This window comes from Alligator mississippiensis, chromosome 12 (genome assembly GCF_030867095.1).
Source record: "Alligator mississippiensis isolate rAllMis1 chromosome 12, rAllMis1, whole genome shotgun sequence".
NCBI lineage: Eukaryota > Metazoa > Chordata > Crocodylia > Alligatoridae > Alligator > Alligator mississippiensis.
In genome coordinates this window covers 3419128-3437024 of record NC_081835.1, presented here as the reverse complement: position 1 = coordinate 3437024, position 17897 = coordinate 3419128, and the positions used below count along the sequence as shown (strand labels likewise).

The 17897-nt window shown below is 39.7% G+C and overlaps 1 protein-coding gene across 2 annotated transcripts in view; it reads right to left on the bottom strand.

The window, feature by feature from the left end:
• ATXN7 (ataxin 7) overlaps nt 1-17897 on the bottom strand; it is a 105644-nt gene that overhangs the window by 54277 nt on the left and 33470 nt on the right. The window lies entirely within an intron of this gene.

Genomic DNA, 17897 nt, shown 5'->3' with positions numbered 1-17897 from the left:
ATGAACACAGGGAGCATCCACAAGTATGTATAGATTATCAGTATTATTATTAAAAAATAAAATCAAAATCATGATACAAGGTTTTCTGTTTGCTTTAGAAATAAATGACGACAAAGAATTACATTTCTAAACAAATCCTAAATCTTGTTCACAAAACATACCATTTAAACTCTGATAATTTTGGCTATGGTTTACAGACAATTTATGCAAAGTTATTGTCCTGTGTGTGTAACTAAACTGCTAAAAACATATTTCTGCTTGCCTGCAAATTCTCACAGGCAAGTTTTATCAGTGATGTAAGAAGGGCCCGTATTAAGAGCACACAAATACCCTAGCATCTGTATGTGCATGCAAATGGAAGTAGGCCTGCAAACAGAGTTTGCATATGCAAATAGGCTGCCTATCTACTTGCAGGCACAAAAAGATACTTTTTGAAGCTCTGGGAAAAAATCATTACTACTCAGTATTTTTATTTGTGCTGCACCAAATGAAAGGGATCTTTACTTTTAACGTAAAAAGTAAGAGCAAGACAAGTGGCTATTCCACACTTCAGAATGCCACAGTTCAAAATCAGCATGGATGTCTAAGTTGGAATCCACCAAACTTGTAAGAGAGGGAGCTGCTGGCCAGGTGCTTTCTGCAAAGTCCCCCCGCTGCAGAATTCACACCCTGTTGCTTCCCTGCACAATCCAAAATTAGCTTTGATCTGTTGACTTCGTGGGCACAGAATACAGCCCAACTACTGAGGAGGGGATGGTGGTGTCAGGGTTCGTCGGGGAATACAAAAGTATACGGTTTGTGCTTTGTATTCTATTTTATGATTGACGCCTGGCATTTGGGGGCTGGAGGAAGGACAGTTTGCAGTTTTGGTCTGACAATTATTTATTCTTGTTGCATTTTTAACCAGAGCAAGCACGCTTAAAGTGTATTACTTTATTTAAATCTAAATTTTAAAAAAATGCTAAGGAGTGCCCATAACCTGAACTTCTAACTTTGCAAAAGACTACAGGACCAAAACACTGTTTACACGTACAATCCAGGCCAAATGTATAACTAGGCCCGAATCACTTTGTCACAGGCCTACATCAATGTTCCAGTCCTGATCCTTTAAGCACAACCCTCTGTCCTTAGTTTGCCTGATGCACACAGACACTGAATCCTCCCAACACACCAAACGGTGCAAAAAGCTGAGAAGCAACAAAATGCACTGATGTCAAACTAAAGACAAGTTTTTGTGGTGAAAACTGACAGGCTAAAAATCTATTTAACTTTCCCTGTGCGTAGTTTCTCAGAATTGAATCATCCAAAAATCAGACACCCCCAAAAGTTGGTTTGCAACATATTGTAAGCTACAATGAGACTTTAGGTAGCCTAAAAGTCAAACATACGGGAGGTTTCTTTCAAGGTTATGAAAGCGTTCACAATACTTCCTTACAGCTTTTCCTGCTTCTTCCTGCAACGATGCAGAAAACTGAGATTTAAGTAGCCCATCCTCCAAGATTTAGCACTCTTTCAAAAATTAATATTCTGCCTACTGACGAGAACGGAGCAGGAGGACATATAACAAGAAAGGGTGTCATGTATGCGTACACCTGCGATCTCGAATACAGCTGGGAGGTCTAATTTTAGGCCCAAGAGATTTGAGTATTCCTATCATTTATATTACTTATATAATACAATCAGACAACCATAAAATACTCAGTCAAGTTCTCTGAACCCAAATTCCGTTTATACATGTACGTTTTCAAAACTCAACATAAAAAGTGTCAAGCTATTTAATCCTTCTCACCAAAATCGAATCTTACCAAACAGCAGTACTACTTCACTAGTTTTGTTCAGATCTATACCCATTAATTCTCTAAAACTTATTTCACTAAATAACCTGAATAATGCTTTCACATTTCGTTCATAAGTTTTGTTTTGAAATACAGGTATCATTACATTTAAATCCTTTCAGCAGAACAAAATACCTTCCCCCTCCCCCATCACGCACAGTGGTATTCTATTACAGGAGGTTTTCATCAGAGCCTTGAGTGATGAAGCAAAGTCAGCCAGTTGCAAAACATATCCCCATCTGCTCATTACCTTGTTTTCACAGATTTGGTGGTATTTGAAATTTCCTAAGCCATTCCATATATATTAAATTGTGTACCTAATAATACATACCTCTATCTCTCATCATTTTATGCAGCATAAAAGTTCATGCTAAGTTAAGTCCTACATATTTTAGCCAAGGTGATCTCACTACGCTGTAATTTCAAAGCAGAGAAATTAGTATTTATATGTCAAATAAGCAAAATGCCTACATTAATTGCATGGTAAGATTGCAAATTAAAAATCAAAGCTGATAACTCAAGAGTAAAAGACTAACATTAAAACTAACCTATTGCATTGCCCTTTTTAAAATCAGCTGCTTAAATGAGTACTGTAATCTTAAATATGTTTTTGTACTACTGTTTTTAACACACACATGGTTGGAGTACAGTGGTCTACCATGAAACACCCATATTTTTGCAACAGGGTATAATAATTTGTTAAATCTAAAACTTACAATTTACAGAAAGTTGCCATTGTAGGCGAGGGGGCAAATCCCCCTTTGGTGCCTTAAAATAGCACAGCTTAGATGGTATTCTGGTTCCTGATTCAGCCACGATTTTTTTTGGAAGAGCCCTGATATGGCTGTTTCAATAAAACTATGTAGTCTTTCCCCATGCAGGTAGCCCAAATAGAAGCTTAGGCACAAAATATGCAGTTGTCTTAATCATCCACGTCATGTCAAAGAGATGTTATCAGGTGCTGGAAAATCCTGGCATATTGTGACAAAGAATAGAGCAGTGATATTTCAGTCGCTCAGTTTTATACATTTTTCCCCCAACTGAGAACTGGGTGCACATGATGTATAGGTGACTACAGCTTTTGTGACAGAAAAATCTAATAACGTAGCAATGTGCACATGTATTTACTCTCACCTCTGAAATACAGAGTACACGATTTCAGAGTGAGTATGCTATTTCATCTCTGGGGTTAGAAAGCTTGCCCCAAATCAGCTGACAACAACAAAGTTAGGTATCTTGTTAGGTATCAAGTGGTGACACTGATACAACTATCAAACTGAGAAATGACTGCATCTTTACACTGAAAATGTTTTGTTTCACTGGTGCACATTATTTAATGCATCGCATTGTGTCCCTTTTTGAACCCAACAATTCTACCCTTTTCCTTGCTGACCAAGGTCATAGCTCGTTGGTGACAGGAGTGTGCGCCATTATTATTCTTTTAAGTGCTGCTTCAAAGACAATGCATCAGGAATGCCAGACAGCATCAGCATATACATTTTACATCACATACCTAGGACCTGAGGCAACAAAACACCAGTTAGACACAAGAAAAACAACAGGACCAACTGATAAATCTATCACTGGAGTCTCAATTCAGGTAAAATCTTGTTTTATTCTGCAACCTAATGATCTGAAAATAGTGATGCTCTTCCTCACTCCTATTCTCTTTAAAAATCAACTTCATAAATAGCACTGATAATGGTTTCATGAAATCAAATCAGATTAGGCCCAGAAACGTGCTAGTTAACTTTATTTCTTTATTGTTCTAAATGCACTAGTTAGCTGAACAAATATGCATGGTATTTATTAATACTCTATAAGGAATTTACTGATTTATTTATTTACTGAAGTAGCCTTTTATTTGATACAGCTTAAATGCCTATACAGTAGCTCAGTGAAAAACTGCAACATCTAGAATGACATATTTCCAAACTTATAAGCAGCATACTTGTCAAATAAGTATAATTAGTGAATATTCCAACATGTTTTTGCAAAACAATTGCTTAAAGTCAGGAGCTGTTGAACCATGATTATCGACATCATGCTAATGCAGTCTAGCATTTACAGAGCTAATATCATCAGCATTTCTTTTGCAGAAGGGAATCTGAATGAGGAGAAACCGTCGGCTTTAATTCAATGCTATATACTCCTTTGTGTGTTTTATTATAGATCTAAAACTGCAGCTAAACATGTCATTACAGTAGCAATGCTAATTTACCTGCCCACACTGTCAGGACAATTTTCCTAGTATGCTGTGCTCAGTTGTGGTGTAACACCAACCCTTAAGGACTTTAGCTCTCTGGGTTAGTTGTTATGCTTCAACTTCCTAACGTTTAAAGGTGGAAATTTATCCTTTACTTTTGCACATCATCTGTCAGTGACTTGAGCACTCCTCTATCCTTATTGCAGGGTCTACCCCACCTCCTCTGCTTGTACCACTTGCACACAATTTATGACGGCAAATTTTATTTAACACTAAAATAATTAAACCTGTTTAAAGAGAAGACAGCCTATAGACACAGAAGTGGATTGAAGGGGAGACCAGACCAAAACACAGTGGGTTTTTCTGGGGCATTCTCTCTCATTTGCTGATATCACCTTCACCCCTTTCCCAGGGACGAGTGGGAAGGGGGCTAGGAAGAACTGGCATTTTAATATTTTTGTGCAACAAGTTAATTGCAAACCAAAACAGCAAGTCACGATGTGATGCACAAAGGGGACTCTGGCTTCTGCTAGCATAACCTTTGAGTTGTCTCCCTTGTTTTTATTGCAGGCCTTTATGGATGACATCCAGTCCAGTACATTTATGACAGGATGAGATTCAGAAACTAAGTGCACGTCAGCCTGGCACAGTACAACGTGCCCTGTAGACATATATGTTAGCTCAGGCGCTGGAAGCAATACAGCTGTGTTAGCATGGTGCTCTGCCTGGGCTAATGTACCCTGCTTCTCAACTAGCCCTGGGCAAAGGACCATGCCAACACTTGTCTTGGCTCTCTCTGCATGGCAGCGCACTGGGCTCTGTAGCCACCTTGTAAAGGGAAAAGAAATATATGCAGACTATGTAAAGCACTGGTTTAACTGAGCTTGGTGAATACTTACTTTACTGAGTCTTGAGAAACATTTGGGAGAATGCCTCTTAGCCAATACCTTTTGCAGCTTCAATCAGCAGCTGGTTAAAGCTCTCTCTCCACTTCTCTAGTCCTCCAGTAAAAACCGGGAAGACAAAATAAACTTGATATTTTCAGATTTAAAATGCACACAACATACCTAGAAAACAGGGAATTTGTTCCCTATTGTAGGCTAATTTTTAACAATGGGACAGGAAACAAAATTCTCCAGCATTACAGAAATCTATAATATGACCCCAAGTTAAGCACAGCATTTAGCTTTTAGATACCTCAGAGCCAAAAAAAAGGCTGCAGGAATAAAGACGAGCAACACAAGAGATGAGACGGAAAACGGCTTCCATATGCAGATTTAAATGGATTAAGTACATCCAGTCCCTGATCCTGCAACGTGATATGTGCAGGTGGAGTCCTGCGCGCCACAGAACCCTGTTGACTTCAATGGGGCTTTGTGTGAGTGACAGATTCCCAAGTACATCATGCTGCAAGATAAGGCTTCAATTTGTAAAAAAAAAAATAACTAAATAAAAATAAGAGATGACATAGATAAAATAACAAATGACATGGCAAAGAACTGCAAGGTGCTCTGCCCATCTGCGTAGGCAAGTCAGTGGCATTAAAAGTTGAGAACGTAATACTGAAAAGTAAACACGTATCTTCAGGACTGTGACGAGCTTGGGGAACTTGTGACCTCACCGCTTTACTGAAAAACAAACAACGCAACACTAGACAACAGATAACTACAGCAAACGTTCCCTGGAAAAAGAAAACTTGAATGTAGAACACCTGTAAATGCTCTGCCTGGCACAGCTGTTGCACGTGCACGCATTTCAGATGTTACCGCATCGAAATCGAGGTCTTCAGCTGAGATCTGAGCTGAAGTCTAGTGCAGACCATAATGGTTTCTTTCCAGTGTAGGCAAAAAGCCAAAATCGTTGCAGCTGAACTTGTTCAGCCAGTCTGCTGAACTCTGTCCCACAATGCAATGCTTCATATTTGGAAATTACTCAAAAGCTCTTGCTTCCAGCAACAGGACTAAGCACTTCAGGTGAGATGCTTTCAGAAAGCATGCCTTACAAACACAGCAATCATATGGGCAACCCAAATGCTATGGTCCAGATCAACCCTGCTGTGCCGCTACACAAAAGGGCAAATGATACAGCCCTTTCTAGCAGCCCGTTTCCCATCGGCAATGTCCTTAGGAGTGCAGGAGCAATCTCAGAGAGATTTTACATAGATTAATAAAGCTCAGTTATGTAACCCACTATCAAGTCTCCACATTTTAATCTGAGGAGTGCCAAGTACTCCTAGTCCATTTCCCAGTGGGCAGGCATCTACATCACAAAAGTCATCTGCAGCACACTTGTTGATGGTATCAGCAGGGAGGTAGAGTATTAAATTGTTATGGAGGGAGCTTCCCTTTTATCCCTAGAGGTGATCTACAAGCCACAAGTGAGACGTGTTGCCAATGTACAGTGGGAAAGCTTACACTCTTCTGTTCTGCACTGTACCTATTCAACAGATAAATATAGCAACTTGTGCTCCAAGGCTATCATTGCTGCCCTTTTCAAGATTATTAGATTCAAATCAGAAAAGGCAGCTGCAGATAATATTTACAAGTGGGCACCAGCCCTCATCCTCCAGGACATAAATTAATTTCCCAAGGGGGGACATAAAGAAATTGCTACATGCAATACTACAAAATTGTCCCTGTACATTTTTGGGTTTCTCCCTGTCCTTCAGCACAGACCCCAATTTGAGTCATAACAGACTAGATAGCCAAGGGACCTAGCGTGTTGTTTGAAAGAAATGTATTCTCTTAAATCCATTTTGGCAAGAGAAACAAAAACATATTTTAACGGTCCTTTATTCAAATGACACATAAGGCAATATTTACTCTAATCAACATCTCAAACAGAATTCATTTTAAAGTGAATTACTAGAGTTCCATAAAGCAATTATTTAAACTGTAGCAATTCAGTCATCTTGCTACAGGAAACAAAATATTTAGTTCAAATTTTACAGCCAGGTATACAAATCTGGATTGCAACAGCTTCAATTGAAGATCTCCGTGTATCAAATTAGGTCCATAATCTCCAAAATACTGAATGCAATATGGAGTAGAAGCCAATTAGTGTGGGTGATTTATAGATGATTGCTCTGGTTAACTCTCACTCATTTACACTAAAGTGAAACAAAAATTAGAAGGGCATTTGTCTGAACTACTCTTTGAGACTGCTCTTATGAGATAAAAGCATCCAGTCAGGAAATTAATTTAATCCTCCCCTCCTCCCAAATGCTTCCATTCAGTACCTGTCAGAAGAGGCTGCCTTCAGTCTACCTTAATGAAGTAACACATTTATTCTCAAATGTAGATTCTAGGCTTGCGAAGGAAAAAAAATACAGCTGAAAGAATCCTACAGTAGCTGAAAATTCCAGTCTATATGTGGACTCTTTTAACATACTTTCCTATTTCTGTCATAACAGTACCTGCAGGCCCCAACCAAGTCAGACCTACATTGCTACTTCCCAGCTGCAAAGAAACAAATCAGCCCTTCCCCGCATATTTCAGAATTATTTTAGTGAAACTGCATGGAGGAAATGGAGAAGATTAAGGTTTTCTGGAATAAGCTAAACAAAAATCACTATTCTCAAAACTGCTTTTAGAAGCATTTCACTAGACTGTCACATGTTGGCCCAATGCGTGTCACACTCTGAAATGTGTGTCTCATTTTTGCCCTATTTAAAAGTTCATCTAAAATATACAGAGGTAAGAAATTGTTGTGGGTGATATCTTTTAACTGAAGCAATGGCATGGTTGAGATAGACTTAGGCAAACTTTCAAATACAATGGATTCTTGACAACATCACTTCAACACTATCATCTAAAACAGCCAGTTCACTTCCTTGGAATACTTAGAGCAGTGATTCTCCATCAGGGTGCCAAGGCATCCTGGGCTGATGCCAGATCCTCTGAAGGATGCTGTAAGGTGTAAGGAAATAAATTAAGCAGATAAGCACAGGTACTTGCCCCTGCCAGGATGATTCCCACCCCCACTACACAGCCTCCCTGCAAGGAGGCAGGAACTATAACATAGAAATTAGTGTTTGAAACTGAGTGCCACTCAATTCACAGAAGTTATGGAGTCGTGCCTCAAGTCCAATGACAGGTATCTTGAGTCCAAAAAGACTGAGAACCACTGACCCAGAGTCTTCTGCCAAACTAAAATAAACACGTGTTAAGGGGAAAATAGGAACATTTGATCTAGTTTTAAATATTTCAACTACATTTTTTTAAATCCCTGTACTTGTAGGTTCATTTATAAGCCCTGCTGTGAAAAGTGAACACAAAGCTTACCCTTAACTTCCTCCCAATAAGCAGAATGACTTGGGATGCATCTACACAGTGCGCTGTAGCAGCACGCAGAGGCGCACAAACCAGCACATTCAAAACTAGTCCCTGTAACTCTGCATGGTACTGCTCAGTGCTGCGTAGACGTATCCTCAAAGAATGGGCCCCAACTGTTACTAACTGCATTTCTGTTATGTTTTTTGAAAGTATCCATCAAAATATTTGTGAAAATACCTGTAAACTACAAGGAGTGCAATCTGATAGTGGTTCCGTTTCCATACCTGGGCCTGCAAAAATAACTCCAAGATGTAAACTGGAATAATATGATCTCAGAAGAGATATGGCTGTGATACCTACAGATGACAATTAACATTTTGATTTTGTTGGTTATTTCACTTAGGATAATTTGGTAAGAAAGTTCTAGGTAACGTGCTTGTTCCACAATCTCAGACCACTTTTCACGTCAACCTACCTATGGTTGATACTGTATGCTTGCTGCAGTCAACAGCAAAATCCCCACCAACTTCAGTGGCCCTAAACTCAGCTGCCAGTACTCCAGCTTCTCTACTTACAACTTCCACTGGTAGCTTTCGCTTTGCCAAAGCAAAAAGGTGTGCCAGACTGAACAACAAAACAACTTTTGGCATTTAAAAAAAGCAAACACAGAGTCTATTGTACAAATGACATTACTCAATTTTTGTGGATAACCTCTCAAAAAGTTCTATTTTTTATTTTAATAAAAGATTCACAGAATTTTTAGCCTGCTGTACCAGAGCACTGCAGAAATCGGTCAACAATCCTCTTACCTACTACACACAACTACTTAAACTCTGAATTTAAGCAATTAAATACTCAGCATGGAGCCTACAAAATCAAAGCAGCACAAATACTCTATTTTAGAATTGCAAATATTTTGTACACATGGGCTTTGTTTGCAATGCCATTAAAAACACATATAATACAAGCTTAGCCACTGAAAGATGGTGCTTAAAAAGTTCTCTGCCACAGAAACAGCAAAGCAAACACATCAGCCCATGTTTCTCTGCACAATACTGTGTGTCTCAGGTTTGCTTTGGAGGGATTATAATCAAAGGCGAGAGGGAGGTTCATTATCTATGGATCTAACCTGACCTCTGCTGAAGTTATCATTAAGGTTATAAATGGGGTACAACATATTTTATAAATATGTTCTCTTTCTTATCAGGAACCATACAAAGACTAACAGCTCATTACGCTCACAGACTGAAAAACAGAATTCAAACAGAAATGATTTTTGAATATTTCCGATCTATTTGAGCCAGTAACCTAGAATCTTCATGGCCAATCAATTAAACCATTCAATCCTAATGCACAATATATTGAAATCATTTACAGGGGTTTTTTTTGGAACATATGCACAAAAATTCACCTGACATTCAGACTTTTCAAAGATTTTCCAGTAGAGGAGCAATAAAACTTTGCTGCTCTGCTCCTCCCCCAAGCAAACTTTTACGTTTATTTCTACTGCTCTGCGCTAACATTTGAATTTGTTTTATTAAGTTTCAGTATATGCTGGCAAAATCCTGATGTATTCAGATTCATTTTCATGAGTCCCTTGTTCTGTCCTCCACCCCAATATAAAAACTTGGGGAAAGAGCAGAAAGGGAGTTGTGTCTATATATCTAGGCAGCTTTGTTTATTTTCATTAAAAAGGGGGAAAAAATATATCATTTTAAGCTAAATGTTTGGGTCATTTAAAAAAAATTAGAGGGATTATGAAACAAGTGGTTCCATGATTTAAGGACTGTGCATCTGCAGTCCCAACATATTAAGTACTAAGCTACAATTCTTTGGCTGCTGTACACTCTCCTTCAGTGATAACATCTGCTGTCCTCAATCCTCCCACTCTTCACCTACCACTGCTATCCCTTTATTTCTCCTTTGTTCCAATTATACTAACTTGTCTGGACAACTTCCTTGTCTTTATTATACTAACTTAAGTTGTGACAAGTACTCCAGAATGAAAGCACTGATCCACTTTGGCTTGGATGATGTACTGAGGACCCTGCATTTCAACATTTATGGCTTGACATTTGAACAGATGCGTTCAGTGCTTGGCTGCATAATAAATGATAAAAGATCACACTGGACCCCCAGCCAGCAGCAGGCCATTATTTTTGGACAAAGGTAGGTGCATACAGAGAAGGGAGAGGAAAATGGCCACATGCACTCTCTTTCCTAGATGGATTACAAGGAAAGAAACAGATTTCAGAACCATCCGTTTTTCAAGACGGTAAATCTTCAGCTGCTTACCCCTTTTTATTTTATGTAAACTGATTTTTCATTGCGACTTTTCAGTGCTGCTTAGATGTTCGACGCTGTTATCAACTGCTGCAGGAAGAACTGTATTTCAATGTAATATTTTCTGCATTGTTTTCTTCTCCATTAATTTTTATTGTTGCTTAAGAGCACAACAGAAACCACTGAAAAGGGAACATTTGCCACGTATTTCCAAGACATCACCAATACTCCGAGGGGAAAAGGTGCTCACAGACACCACTTTGTGGGACCTGTTCACCAATGGTGACTTTTTGGTGACCACGTATGGATGTGAAAGAATATCCAAGAGTGTTAGTTTCTGCTCCGTATTCCTCACTTACTGATACAGGATTTGAGGTGCCGAGTATGGTGGCACTCAGACCCTTGCAAAAATCAAGCTCAGATTATGCATAGTGCTCAAAACCTGCTAAATATTTTCCAAGCAGAGAGACACCACAGCCCAATCTTATAGTCTGATATCACAATGATTTATTTATGACGAGATAATTTGGTGTCAATTAAAACTTGGATTCAAGCAAAAAACAGGGAGGCAGAGAATATTAGATATCTCCAAACCTCAAGAGTAGCATCTTCGTTAAATACCAAGTCGTTTAAAAACTGTTTCCTGACACAGTACACTTTTTAAACATCACAACTCACCTTTACAAGCCATGTGTACCTGTTTTACTATATCCAAAAGATTCACTGTTCCTCAAGAGCCTTTCTGTGAATATTAACTATTTAGTAAATGTAATATCAACTATGAAGGCAGTTTTTCCTGATAAAAAAGTAACTTCCCAAAAATGTATTTGAAAGCGCTGTGCCCTTTTTGCCACTTCACATATTTATTAAAAACACACACATAAAATGTGTGTAAACAAGAGTGCCATACAGGTCCTTTTCTGCACCTCTGACATGATTTAACAAAACAAAAATCAACTCAACTCAGCAGCTCCAAAGGCTGGAGTTAGATAAATTCAATGCTGAATAAAGATGCAATCTCCTGGTTGTGACAGTAATTGGAACAGCTTACTAGAGGAGGCAGTGAATTTGCAGTTGCTTGTAGTTTTAAAAATGAGATGAAATAATGTAGCTTCTTAGAGAAATGGTATTGCTTGGTTCATGTGAAGGGAATGGATGGATGGTGGTACCTCTAGGCCTGGAATATCTGAATCTAGGATACAGCCCCTCTCTTCATGGGCCTTAAGAATAAGAGGATTGCCTGTATTGCCTTTAACAGTCTCATGACACTGGGATCTCTGGAGTAAGACAATGACTTATCAAATCTTATGCTTCAGAGCCTCAGTCATTTGCCTACAAGGGTCAGGAAGGAAGTTCCCATGCTGGGACATAGGGATGTATTCTCCCCACCTTGAAAGCATCAGAATTTGGTCACAGTTACAGCCTCAGAGTGGACCAGTGGTCTAAGACGATATAGTGAATCTTTGTTCCAAGATGCTTGGCTCATGCATCTTTCTCACGTGCTCAGGGTCATTCTGATCACAAGATTTGGGACAGGAGAATCTTCCCCAACTCAGACTGGCAAGGAACTTAAGTTGTGTTTTGCCCCTCTATAACCTAGGTCAGTGTTTCCCAACCTTTTCCAGCCCAAGGCACACTTACATTAATAAAAATTTTCTGTGGCACACCTGTTAAGGCATTCTCCATCCTCATACCTATTGTAGCTCATTGCCATGGCAAAATTCCGCAGCACCTGTTCATTTCTGATGGCACACTTTTATGCTGTGGCACACTGGTTGGGAAACGCTGACCTAGGTTATGGTTTGCCAGTTGGGGTCATCTGAGCACAGCTTTCTTAATCCACTCCCTGCCACTGCCAGGGCCCCGTGTCATCACTGACACATCAGGGGCACCTTGAGCTTTCCAGTTCCCTCCATGTGACTCTCAGCTGCATCTCCTGGGAAATGAAGTACTTTAGCTGGACTAAAGTCTGTTGGGCTTAATATAGGATAGCCATATAAAACTTAATGACCTGTGGTATGTAAGCAGTTAGACTAAAGGACCCAACAGGTCCTTCTGACTTGAAACTAAAAAGCTTTAAAATGCAATTCTAATAATTCAACCCTCAAATAAGCAAAAAGCTCTGGTTAGATTTTTAGGGAAAAAGAGTCTTTAAGGGAAATTAAGACCATCCAGCTTGCCTGAGTCAACAAATTTAGGTTATTTTGGACAATAATAAACAATATTGTGAGAGTTATGTTGACTTCTCGTGCAAGTGCCACACAAACTTCTCTGGCAGCTTGTCTTAACAGCTAGGTACTCTGAGACAACAACCCTGCAGCGTCATGTTAACTAACATACCTTTGTGGTGAGTGTAGAAAGGTACTCCGAGACAACAACCCTGCAGAGTCATGTTAACTAACATACCTTTGTGGTGAGTGTAGAAAGGTACAAGCTGTATTTAACATCACGTCAGACGGTCGTGATTAAACCTATGATTTCAATGAGGCTTAATCACTGCTAGTTGACATGGTAAGATATGCAAGCTGTACTTGTCTACACTCTCTGCAAAGCCACTTTAAGTAACAAAACTCCTCAAGGTTGCATTCTAAAGTTATTTCTTTTTCTAATGAAGATGAAGCCAAAGGAAGAAAGACACAATCTCCCTGCAAAAAGGAGGACTTTCAAGCAGTAAAGACTTAGAACTTTTCCACTGGTCAATGCTAAACTAAAAAAACATGGATCCGGTAGATAGTCTAACAAGACGTACTCTACATGCTTATAAAGCATCTATATGCATTCCTGGTCCAAACTCAACCAAAGAAGACCTAGCATTTGTTCTCTCTAGATCTCACTCTACAGGCACCAAACAAATACCTCAACTTGAAGTAGTTCAGTTTTATCCACAAAGTCATCAGAGATTCCCTCACAAGTGCAGGGACTCTAATTAGGCAAGTACAATCAACTAAAAAACAAAGCCTACAAAAGATTTTGTGAATGATATAAAAAAAAAGGCAAACTCATTTTTCAGCCCTGGCTTAAGAGTCCAAAAATTCTTCATGACAGAACTGAACACGTTCAACGCAAAATTTCCGCCGTATCCATACCCTTTATACCGGACATCTGCAAATGACCTGCAACAATCAAGTCTTTGAAAAAGCCAGCAACTACAGCTCGATCCTTTCCATACGATGTTTACAGAATGCCAATATTTTAATGGGTTTTTTTCTGCTTAGAAATACAAAGTGCCTCAAACCCAGTCATCTCCATTTCTTCTCCTGGACTTCTTGGGGGGTACAAAGGGTCTCAGATGCGTATGGTGGGTTCCAAATTTAGTAAAGATACCTGGGGTAGTCATCGGATATTGGAGTTAAGTAGGTGTCACTAAGAACATAAACATTTTTTTATCTGCATGAACAAAACTCCAATCCCCATCGACTGCTCTGTTGTTAATCTTGGGATGTCAAACCTCACTATTTCTGTCATTGTAGTTTTCAAGGTTAAGCAAGACACAATCTGATACAATAACCAAATGCAGCTTTTCCCCCAGCCACTTCAGGATTTCATAAATTGATGAGTGCGCTATAGTTTTGCTAACGGCAGATATTTTTATTCCTTCGCTACATAACTTCTTAATTTGTAAGCAGCAAAGTTAAATTACAAATATCACAGTACTTCAAACTTTTTTCTAAAATGACATCAGCAAAGAGATAGTTCTAAAATTACCACAACTGGTTATTCAACTGTAATATGTGCAGAGACTAACACTAGTGGCACTTTATTTCTTTATTTTTTTGTATTTAAGACAATTTAAGGAATAGGTGGTACAAACAGTGGGGTTACTATGAGGTCTTTTTTAAGTTTGAAGTTCATAAAGCCTGTGACTAGCTTCAAGAACAGTCACTGTTGCTGCTTATAGCTTCCCTAAACAGCTGCAGAATTAAATTAACCTAATTCTTGTCAGTTTTACTGCTGTTTAAGGGATTCTGAAGAGCAACAGTTTTCACTCTGCTGCAGCTTGTCAAAGTTCAGAGCAGCATATCTCAAGCAGTCTGCCAGTAAACTTGGTTTCATTTTGAAGGTTATTTAAAACAAAAGTGTAGATTCTCCAGAAATTGATGGAATTCTCCTGGGAAAGCTTCCTGTTTGCTTCAAGTGAGTCTATTTTTCAAGCCTTGATTATGACCAGCATTTTTATGAACATTTTACTTTAGCTGAAAATGAAATGCATGCTACAGACATGTCAATCTCCTCATGCGTGGTAAGTGAATAATATACCAGGTGTCTGATGAATGAGATGCCCTGAGACTTGTACAGTAAGTGTAAACAGGCTTGCTATATGTGATTATGTGGTCTGTATTTAAATGAACACCTGACCTGTATCAGACAGGTGAATATGAAAGTTATGCTACAGCAAAGGCTCAAGTTCCTAGCAAGAAGGTGGATGAAAAGCTTTCTGCCGTATTGTTTCTGGATCATGTCTAATGGATACAGTGCAACATGCTGTAGTTCCTTCATCATAGCAAGGAGCCAAGTTGCGAAGGAACTGAATCCCTGGTCGATTCATGACTACTAAGCAATAAGATGACGGGTATATGAACGGGAGGAGGATCTGTCATATAAACTCTGCAATAAACATAGTTGTACAGAATACTTTCCAGGACAATCTTATGTGTATAACATTGTACGCAATGAAAAAGTTCATTGCAAGACAACACAGGCATACAATACTTTACAATAACTAATTCCATGCACTGACTGGCATTCAGTTCTCACTCCCAGCTGCCAGAGCCTTCCCAACCTAAAAGTCAGTCTGAAATCTTAGACCCAGGCTCCACACGAGCTGCAGTAGTCCATAAGGTGCTTTAGTGCTCAGCCTGGATTTATACTGATCTTAAAAAGCTTCAGACAGATTGCAGTCCACAGAGATTCTCTCTGGCAAAAGTCCTTGAAGACTCAAGCAGGAATGGGTCAGAAGAGGGAAGAAGCACATGGTTTTGAATCAGGAAAGAAACAGCAGCATGGAGCAAATAGAGAGAGGACCATGCAGTTGTGGAAGTACTAGACTGGAACTGAGAGGCCATTTCCATTTGGGTCACAGGCCTCCACAGGGCCTTGGGACCAGATCACAAAGAAACCTGGCTTGGCTTTGCTGAGGATGCTGATACCCATCTCACAGATGCCTGCAGTCTGGCATCTACGTCCCCCTACACCATGCATGGAGACATCAAAGTACAGCAGAATAAGAAAAGTTAAAACAAGCAGGGAGCCACTCATGCTGGCCTTTAAAAAATGCCCTCGATAGAGTGGGATTTAGACTCCTAACTCTGTGTGGGATACACAGCCCAGAGTTCTGTCCTCGAGCTAGGTGCAAAACCCTCTCTGTCAGAAACCAACCACGGACACTTCTCTCTGAACATGCAGCCAAAGGAGGAGGAAGTGGTGCCTGCCTCTCCACACTTGTATGAGTCTAGTGGTTAGATCTCTCACCCATGATGTGTGAGAACAGCACACACCCCCAGGAGCACACCATAACTATGAGACTACAGGCCATTCAGCGGTGGGGATGGCTCTCAATCTCCCTATCAAAGTCATTCCATTTTGCAGAAATTCATTGTGCAACAGAGCGCACAACAGTGTTAACATGACAGGGTGGCCTACTGATCAGGGTGCTTGCCCAGATTGGAGAGATCTGCACCATTACTGGCCTCTGTACTGCAAGGTGAGCTCCTGGTCACTAGGCTGAAAGTCCTGGCAGACTTGCTCGCTCTCTGGTCCCAAAATCTTTTACGCAAGTTAAAACGACTTCAAGACAAGGTTAAATTTGCCTGAATTTTCCTTGAGTCCTTTTACCAACATGGCACACTGTGCCTCTGTAGCTTATCTGTAAAATGGGTAAAATATCTGCCCCACCACGTAAGGCATCACGAGGAGAAACTTACAAACATGATTGCAAGATATGACAATACTACGGTAACAGAGAGTCAGACGTGCAATAGATTGGACAGAATTTATATATTTGTCACACCTACATTCTTCAGCAGTATGTTTGTAAAAGCCCAACTGCTTATAGAAATGCTAAAACTTGATGGTACATAACCCCTTAGCCAGGGAAAATTTTTAGTTGTAAGATTCTCTAGGTCTGCTTTTCAGATCAAAACACAGACACTTCTTGTTGTCTCTCACTTTCACTGACATTCATCCATAAGTGGCACTTGTTTTGTTTTGTCAACGGAGCTCTTTTTACACCAGGTAATATGTTATAACCCCATGAAATATTGGGTTAAAATTTAATTACCAAGGTAAAGGGCTGAAAAGAAACAGAAAAGTTTTGAAATCTTGACAGAATAAGCTATTTTTGGCTTCAGCTCTGAAAGTGTTTTATGATTCCCTTCAAAGTTAGGCCCTACGCTGGCAAGTTATTCAGGTGGTTGAAATCACTGGGAAGAGGCCCAGTCTCAAGGGCCAGCTCAGGCAAAACGAGTTAAATGGCTGCACCCCAAGTAAAAGAAGATTCTCCTGTGCCCTGAAGGTAACCTCAAAAAATCTGGAAACTTTGCATTTTACAAACCCAGTCAGGAGCAAGAGGCGTGAAAGTTGGACTTAACTGAGGGAATCCTCACACACGTCATGTGCGTGATGTGAGCCTTGTTCCGTGTTTGTTGCAATAGGTATAATTAAAATTGCTATTTGAATCACTTAGTCATTCAGAAAAAAAACAAAGTACTGCACACAAATATCAGGCCTGTATAGGAGGATAACTAAAAAGCAACATTTCAAGAAGTGCATAGTCTATACGTATTGCTCAGATGATAAAAATATCCCGGCGGGTTTGACTAGCAGAATTGTTCTCTGTAAAGCCTGCTGTTTTTGCCCTCTCTGAGGTGTGAGATTTGCAACAGTTGCTTTCACCAGTTTCACTAATACTCAGAGCTTGGCTATGAACATCTGCCAGGGATGGGGTGAGACGTGTTTGATCCTTTCTAGAAGATCCTGAGCTTCCTTCCAGTCCTACATCTCTGTGACTTTAGTCCCACTGCCAGCTACCTCTACCTCTGGCTTTTCAACAATGTCATAAACTACTCAGAGCAGGCCTAACCAATACTAAATTTAAGAGAGAGACAGCACACTTCTGGAAGGATGTTCTTGGCAGGGAGACGAACCAGAGTTAGCAAGATTAGGAAACCCTTCGAAAATGTTTCTGCCTTTGAATGGAGGCAACCATGCAAATGCCAAAGCCAGACTAATTGCTGCTTTTTGCCCTAATACAAAATTACTGACAGTTAATGAGATTCATCACCTGTTGTCTGCAGCTTTAAA